We start from the raw sequence: 7,889 nt of genomic DNA on the forward strand, positions 1-7,889 counted from the left end.
GTGTAAAAGTGAATATGTAGAAATATCTAAAAGTCTTAAAAGGAATATAAAATGGATAGAATTAAAATTGACTTATCATTCTATCTATAAAAAAATCTTATGCTAACAAAACACCTGGGACTGGTTGAAGACAAAGCAAGACAAAATTAGAAAACATTTTCCTAGAATAATCAATGTAATGTATTCTACAAAGACCATCTTAATTTGAAGATATTGAGTTCTGTGGAAGTTGGAATGCCTGGGATTGAATCCTGTATTGAGCATGATTCAATAGCCTGCTGTGTGATTTCCTTTATTCCTCCTGAAACATGATTTACATTGAACATATAAGTCAAATGATTTCAGATTCACAGTAGCCAATTTCATCTTATGCTCAATAGATGTCTTACATATAAAACACATTTATTATGTCAACGGTAAGTGTAATTTCTGGTCATAAGAAACATACTATAATTGCCTTTATCACTGGGAGACACCTAACTCCATACCTCTAGAAATAATAAAAAAATTAATACACACTGATTTTAAAGGAAAATATGTTTTTGCTTCTTGGTTCACATAGGTGCTAAAGTAATACTGTACTTAGGAATGTTATTGTACGTTTATCAAGGATGTATTTTCAAATTTATTTAAATTTTTTATATGAGATTATAAATCAGAACTGCTAAATAGAGGGCTTAGGAGTCTACATTTAACTGGCAACCTAGTTATTTATCATCTATATTAAAATGATAATCCTCTTGCTTGTTGGAGAGCTTATTGCTTGTTTGAAGGAGCTCCATACAGAATGGATACAGAATAATTAAATTGTCCTTAAATATTGATTGCCTTAATGTTAAACCCTAGACACTTGGACCATATATCTTCAGACAGAAAATTGGTTCATATTATAATGACATCAATGATGTAAAACCTAAGGTTATCTTACTCTCCATTCATGGTGTGTTCATAATAAAAATATCAAACATTCAAAATAGATACAATACATCAAATAAAAATATTTAAAGTAAATTTTAGATGAGTTTAAATATAGCACTTTAATCATTACTTTTAATAGCTCTAAAAGCAAAGTAAACTGTATAACTTAAATTTTGTGTAATGATTCCTTTAATTTCTAAATTATAAAGATTATTTTATAAAAGTTTCTTTGAAAACATTTGTTAAAATGGCATAAATAATAGTATAAAATGTACATAACATTCAATACTTTCAAGTAATTTTACTCAAATAAAAAAGTCAGAAAAATAAAAATTTTTGTAAAATCATTTATGTTTTGGCCTTCAGCTACAAAGCACTTTTAATTTCTACATAGTGAAATATACCTATGTCTTAACTAATAAAAGTGATGGGAGCTTCCAACTGTATATAAGACCTGAAAGTTACAGATGTAAATTGCTAAACCAAGGGTAATAGGAAGTAGCCACATTTGAAGTGCTCATTACAATTTCTAGAGATTACTATTGTGTAAATGAGTAATGAAAATTATTTTATTCAATTGAATTCATGAGTCTATTGCATAAAACTTTCCTGGATAGTGCATTTATAATATCTATTTAAGACAATCATTGTCAGTATACATACATACTTATATAAAATTACCATGTGAAATGGATACTTTGTCATGCATGCATATGCAGCTGGCACACAGTTGGTTCTGCCAAAGATAGTGGACTAGCAGTTGAAATAAAACATATAAAAAATGGAACTAAGTTAAAATTACACTAAGTTTAATAGATATTGATTTGTATCAAAGTTATTTTAATTTCACATAATAAGAAATAAACATAATGACCAATTTTTATTATATCCAATCATTATTCTGAGTCAAACTACTTATTAAATTAGAGGCAATTTAGTTTTAATAGAATAATATATTAGCATGGATTTAATGTTTAATAATATTAAGTCTGTTTAATAGTTATGTTGGACAATAACTAATCAAAATTTTAATGAAGCAAATTAAAACCTATATTTCCTCTTAAAAATGCAAAGAAACTGAAATATTAAAAGAATAAAAATTTATATAGAAGTAATTAATGTACTCACATAGTCCCCGCAGAACATTTTGAAGAGAGTGAGCAACCAGTGTAGATCACAAGAATTTCAGAAAAGAAACCAAGTGTAAGTTTGTTCCCTTTGTGGTCAGAATGGCTGATGTTCACTGTACTGCCAAATTTAAATATGTGTACCTGATCAACCCAGTATCTCAGACAAGAAAATTTCAAGGCAAATCTGGAACAGTGTGACTCAAGGCGCAGTATTTATACTTGGCTATCAATCATATGTAAATAGATATGTTACAACAGAGATAGAATTGTTACACAAAATAAATAGAAGCACTAGTCCAGCCCTCTCTTACGTGTTGATTTAAGGAACGTACATTAGCCAAATAATGAAAAAGTGTAACCTTTTGTAAAACCTGATGACTCATGGAAAGGTAACCCAATTAGGGACAAGGTTAATGATTTATTTTCTGATTAATTATTATTAGCACCCAGACTCTCTGAGGTTCTCCAGCCCTAGCTCCATTCTAGGCTGTGATTTTATTAAAACTTTCTTAAGAAAAATATTTTTTAAATGTTATATTAGTCATTTAAAAATTTCATACTATGCATTTTGAACATATTCACAGCTATTATACACTCCTATTACTTACCATTTTATTTCCTTTCCTTCTAACCCAGCTTTGAAATTTATTCTTCATTTTTTTTTTGTTTTCTTCCTTTATCCATTGAGTCCAATTTGTGTTGCCCAACTGCTTGAGAGTAGAGCATGTCCTGGTGAGTGCTTGACCTACTGAAAGTTGTACTATTGAAGAGATGTATCAGATGACAATAACTCTGCAGATAATGGTGAGATTTCCTGTCTACCTTCCATTCTCTATGTGAGAATTTTGTCTGTTTGGAGCTTTTCATGTCCTGCACATGCTGTCACAATAGCTGTGAGTTCATATGTGCCTTGTTGTGTTTGACAAACACTGCTTCTTAAAGTGATCTTCCACATCTGGCTTTTACTGCCTTTCCCCCACTCTTCCATGAAGATCCCTGAACCCTGGGTTGGGGATGTTATATGAATGTCCCATTTATTACTGAGAACTTCAAGGTAGTTTAATTTCTGTCTGTTGACTTGTTGGGAGTCTCTTTGCTAATTGCCATCTAGCAAAATACTTCTCTGATTTGAGTTGAGGGATGTTCTGATCTCTGAGAATCACAATAAATTCTTAGGAGTCATTTTAATACTATGCCCATTTAGCTGAGTAATAGTTATTGTATATCTGGTCTTTGATAAAGCATACTGTATTTAGGAACAAAGTGATTTTCTGGTAATAGAAATATTTCAAGAAATACAGTTGCCATTATTTTTTATCTTTTTTATAAAGTATATTATTTGCATGCTTTATTAAATCAGAAGGAAACAAGTGTTCCAAGTTCTACAAAACAAAGAGTGTGTTAGAAGCTGACTATCTCCATAATTTTTATATGCTATTCTGAAAATAAAAAAAGAAGAAAAAAGAACAATTTTTACTTGAAACTAATTTCTGGTTTTGATTCTAAAGATAATATTTTTAAATAATTTCAGAAAAAAACAGTATCTAATATTTTATCAATAAAATTGAAACAAACTACAAAAGATTAACTTGCCCTCTTATTTAATAGCTGAATATTTCATCTTTCTTCTCTTTGAACATTGATCTCCATATTATTTATTAAAACTTATCAAATATTTCCATCCATTTGCATGCAAAATTCGAGAAGTCATTGTTTTTTACCGCAGCGTAGTACTCTAATGTGTATATATTCCACACTTTCTTCATCCATTCTTCCATTGAAGGACATCTAGGTTGTTTCCAGGTTCTGGCTATTGCAAATAATACTGCTATGAACATAGTTGAACAAATGCTTTTGTCATATAATAGGGCATCTCTTGGACTGAGCTCCCAAGGTCCCAATGAGGAGCAGAAGGAGGGAGAAGATGAGCAAGGAAGTCAGGACCACGAGGGGTGCACCCACCCACTGAGACAGTGGAGCTGATCTATTGGGAGCTCACCAAGGCCAGCTGGACTATGACTGAAAAAGCATGGGATAAAACCAGACTCTCTGAACATGGCGGACAATGAGGGCTGATGAGAAGCCAAGGACAATGGCACGGGGTTGTGATCCTACTTCATGTTCTGGCTTTGTGGGAGCCTAGCCAGTTTGGATGTTCACCTTCCTAGACATGGACGGAGGGGGAAGGACCTTGGACTTTCCTTGGACTGGAGGGAGAGGGGAAGAAGGGTGGGAGGAAGGGGAGGGAAGTGGGAGGCTGGGAGGAGGCTGAAACTTTTTTTTTTCCTTTTCTCAATAAAATAAAAAAATGACAAAAAAACTTATCAAATAATATGCTTATGTATGCTATCAATTTGTGTTAAGAAATTTAAATAATCTTAATTAATTAATTTATATTAATAAACTTACTTAAATTGTGATTGCATTTTGGAGGAATTTACTTTATATACTCATAAATTATATTTCTATTTTCCTTTTCTTTTTATCAAATTTTCAATTTTTATTTTTTTTATAAATTTTTTAATTTATTTTTATATTGATTTATTTTTATTATTATTTAATTGATATTTAATTGATATTTTACACACCAATCCAAATTCCCACTCCCTCCCCTCTTCCTGCTCCCTCCACCTTCACCCCCACTCCATCCCCCGTTCGATCTTGATCTTAGGAGAGAGTAAAGCTTCCCATGGGAAGTCAACAAAGTTTGGCCCATCACATTGAGGCAGGACCAAGACCCTCCCTACTACTTCTAGGCTGAGAAAGGTATCCCTCCAAAGAGAATGGGTTCCAAAAAGCCAGTTCAAGCAGTGGGGGTAAATTCTGGCCCCATTGCCAGTGGCCCCACAGTCTGTCCCAGTCATACAACTGTCACCGACATTCAGAGGGCCTAGTTTGATTCTATGCTGGTTCCCCTGCTGTCAGTCCAGAGTCAGAGAGTTTCATTTAGCTCAGGCAAGCTGTTTCAGTGGGTATCATATTATGGCCTTGACCCCTTTACGCATATTATTGCTGCTCTGTAACATGAGGGCCTGCTTGGTGGGGTTTCTGTCCTGCCCAGTTCCCACAGCTGGTAAGTACCAAAGAAAATCACACAGAGGTCTTCATAAGTTATAAACTGATTGGCCTATTAGCTCAGGCTTTGCATTATCTCTCTCTTTTTTTCTTACTTAGTTTTTATTCATAATCATAAACTTAACTCTGCAATCCAGCTAGACTTGAAGGGGAATGAGGAAAATATGGAACCCAAAGAACTTCAGTGAGAGCAGAGATTACAGGGTACTGCGAGCAGATGAGGCTGGGGTGCTCTCCTGAGCTACAGAAGGAATGGTCTGGTGGGTAAGAAGCCAGCAAGTCAAAAGAATTAGAGTTGTCCACAGTCGGAAATGGTGATCTTCTTGCTGGTCTTGCCATTCCTGGACCCAAAACGCTCCATGGCTTCCACAATGTTCATGCCTTCTTTCACCTTCCCGAAGACCACATGTTTGCCATCCAGCCACTCAGTCTTGGTGGTGCAGATAAAAACCTGGGAACCAAAAACGTTTGTGTTTCGTCCAGCATTTGGCATGGACAAGATGCCAGGACCTGTATGCTTCAGGATGAAGTTCTCACCCTCAAATTTTTCTCCCTAGATGGATCTGCCGCCAGTGCCATTATGGTGTGTGAAGTCACCACCCTGGCACATGAATCCTGGAATAATCCTGTGAAAGGAAGAACCCTTATATCCAAATGCTTTGTCTCCGGTGCTCAGAGCACGAAAGTTTTCTGCTGTCTTTGGAACTTTGTCTGCAAACAGCTCGAAGGAGACGCGGCCCGAGGGCTCGCCATCTGCCAAGATGTCGAAGAACAAGGTGGGGTTGACCATGGTTGCAGCAAGTGGTGAAAGGGGACAGCGGAGTCTGCAAAGTGGCTGTATTATCTCTTATAACTTATATTAAGACATTATTCTTATCTATGTTAGCCACATGCCTAGTACCTTTTTCAGTGAGGCAGATTACATCCTGCTTCTTCGGTGTTTGGACAGGATTGCGGAGGAATGGGCTTCCTCCTTCCTAGAATTCTCCTGTTCTCATTTGCCCACTTCTACTTCCTGTCTGATTGTCCTGCTTATACTTCCGCCTGGCTACTGGCCAATCAGAGTTTATTTAAAACATAATTGACAGATACAGAATTGTTCCATACCACTCCTCCTTTTCTTTGACTGGACTGTGGGAGCTCAGCCCAGTGCTCTGTTGTGGATCTCTGCATCTGCTTCCAACAATTGTTAGATGAAGCTTCCTTGGTGACATTTATGATCGTGGTCAATGTGACTATAGCGTAAGGCCAGTTCAGGCACCCTATCCTCTATTGCTTAGGGTCTTAGCTGGGGTCATTCTTGTGGATTCCTGGGAATTTCTCTAGTGCCAGGTTTCTTGTTAGCCCCGTAATGGCTCCCTTTCCTTTTCTTTCCTTGCTTTCCCTCTCCGTCCTTCCCCATCTCAATCATCCCGTTCCCTCATATTCTCCTTCCCTCTTGCCCCACATTCTACCCTCCTTTCTCCTCCTCTCCATCCTCTCTGTTTCCTCAGGAGATCTTTTATATTTCCTTTTCCCAGAGGATATGACTGTTTCTGTTATGGTTTTCCCTGTTCTCTTGCACCCCGTGGGTTGTGTACTATGGGGTAATTATCCTTGATTTATGTCTAACATCCACTTATGAGTGAGTACCAACCATGTTCATCTTTCTGGGTCTGGATTATCTCACTCAGGATGTTTTTTTTTTTCTTTTAGCTTTTTTCAATTATTTTTCCAGGTTTTCTTTTTTATTGTTTTTATAGAGCTATATATTTTTCTCCTCTTCCTTCCCTGTCTCTCCCCTCCCTTTCTGCCCTCTTCCAAGGTCCCCAGGCTCCATATTTACTCTGGAGATCTTGTGTTTTTCTACTTCCCTTGTAGATTATATCCCTGTTTGTTTCTCTTAGAGATCTCATTGTTGTATAGGTACTCTAGGATTGTGAATTGTATTATTTCTATTATATATACTATCATACCAAAATGTGACTTCTTCCTTGTCAATTTTAATTCCTCTGATCTCTCTTTATTGTCTTATTGCTCTAGCAAGAACTATGTTGAATAGATATGGAGAGAGTGGACAGCCTTGTCTTGTTCCTAATTTTAGTAATATCATTTGAGTTTCTCTCCAATTAATTTGATGTGGGCTGTCAGCTTGCTGTATATTGCTTTGATTACATTTAGATATGTTCCTTTTATCCCTGATCTCTCCTAGACCTTTATCATGAAGGGGTGTTGAATTTTGTTGAATGCTCTTTCAGCATCTAATGAGATGATCATGTTTTTTCTTTCAGTTTATTTATATGATGTATTATTACATTGATATATTTTCATGTGTTGAACTATCCCTGTATCTCTGGGATGAAGCCAACTTGATCATGGTGGATTATTTTTGATGGTTCTTGGATTCAGTTTGCCAGTATTTTGCTGAATATTTTTACATCTGTGTTCATGAGTGAGATTTGTCTGTAATTCTATTTTTTGATTGAGTCATTTTTGTGGTTTTAGAATCAGTTTAACTATAGCATCAAAGAAAAAGTTGGTAGTGTTTTTTTCTGTTTCTATTATGTGGAACACTTTGAGGAATATAGATATTAGATCTTCCGTGAAGTTCTGGTAGAATTCTCCACTGAAATCATCTAGCCCAGGGAGATATATATATATATATATATATATATATATATATATATATATATATATATGGTAGGGGGGGCAAATAAAAGGCTCTCTCATTGTTACTTCTGAAAGATTGCTGCTGAAAACATCTTTGGCAAGCCCAGCCTAAAATGA

General features: G+C 35.5%; 1 pseudogene; it reads right to left on the reverse strand.

Moving 5' to 3' along the window:
- Positions 1–5,206: 5,206 nt before the first annotated feature.
- On the reverse strand, positions 5,207–5,916 carry LOC101991997 (annotated as a pseudogene).
- Positions 5,917–7,889: the final 1,973 nt, after the last annotated feature.

This window comes from Microtus ochrogaster, unplaced genomic scaffold (assembly GCF_000317375.1).
Source record: "Microtus ochrogaster isolate Prairie Vole_2 unplaced genomic scaffold, MicOch1.0 UNK61, whole genome shotgun sequence".
Classification (NCBI taxonomy): Eukaryota; Metazoa; Chordata; class Mammalia; order Rodentia; family Cricetidae; genus Microtus; species Microtus ochrogaster.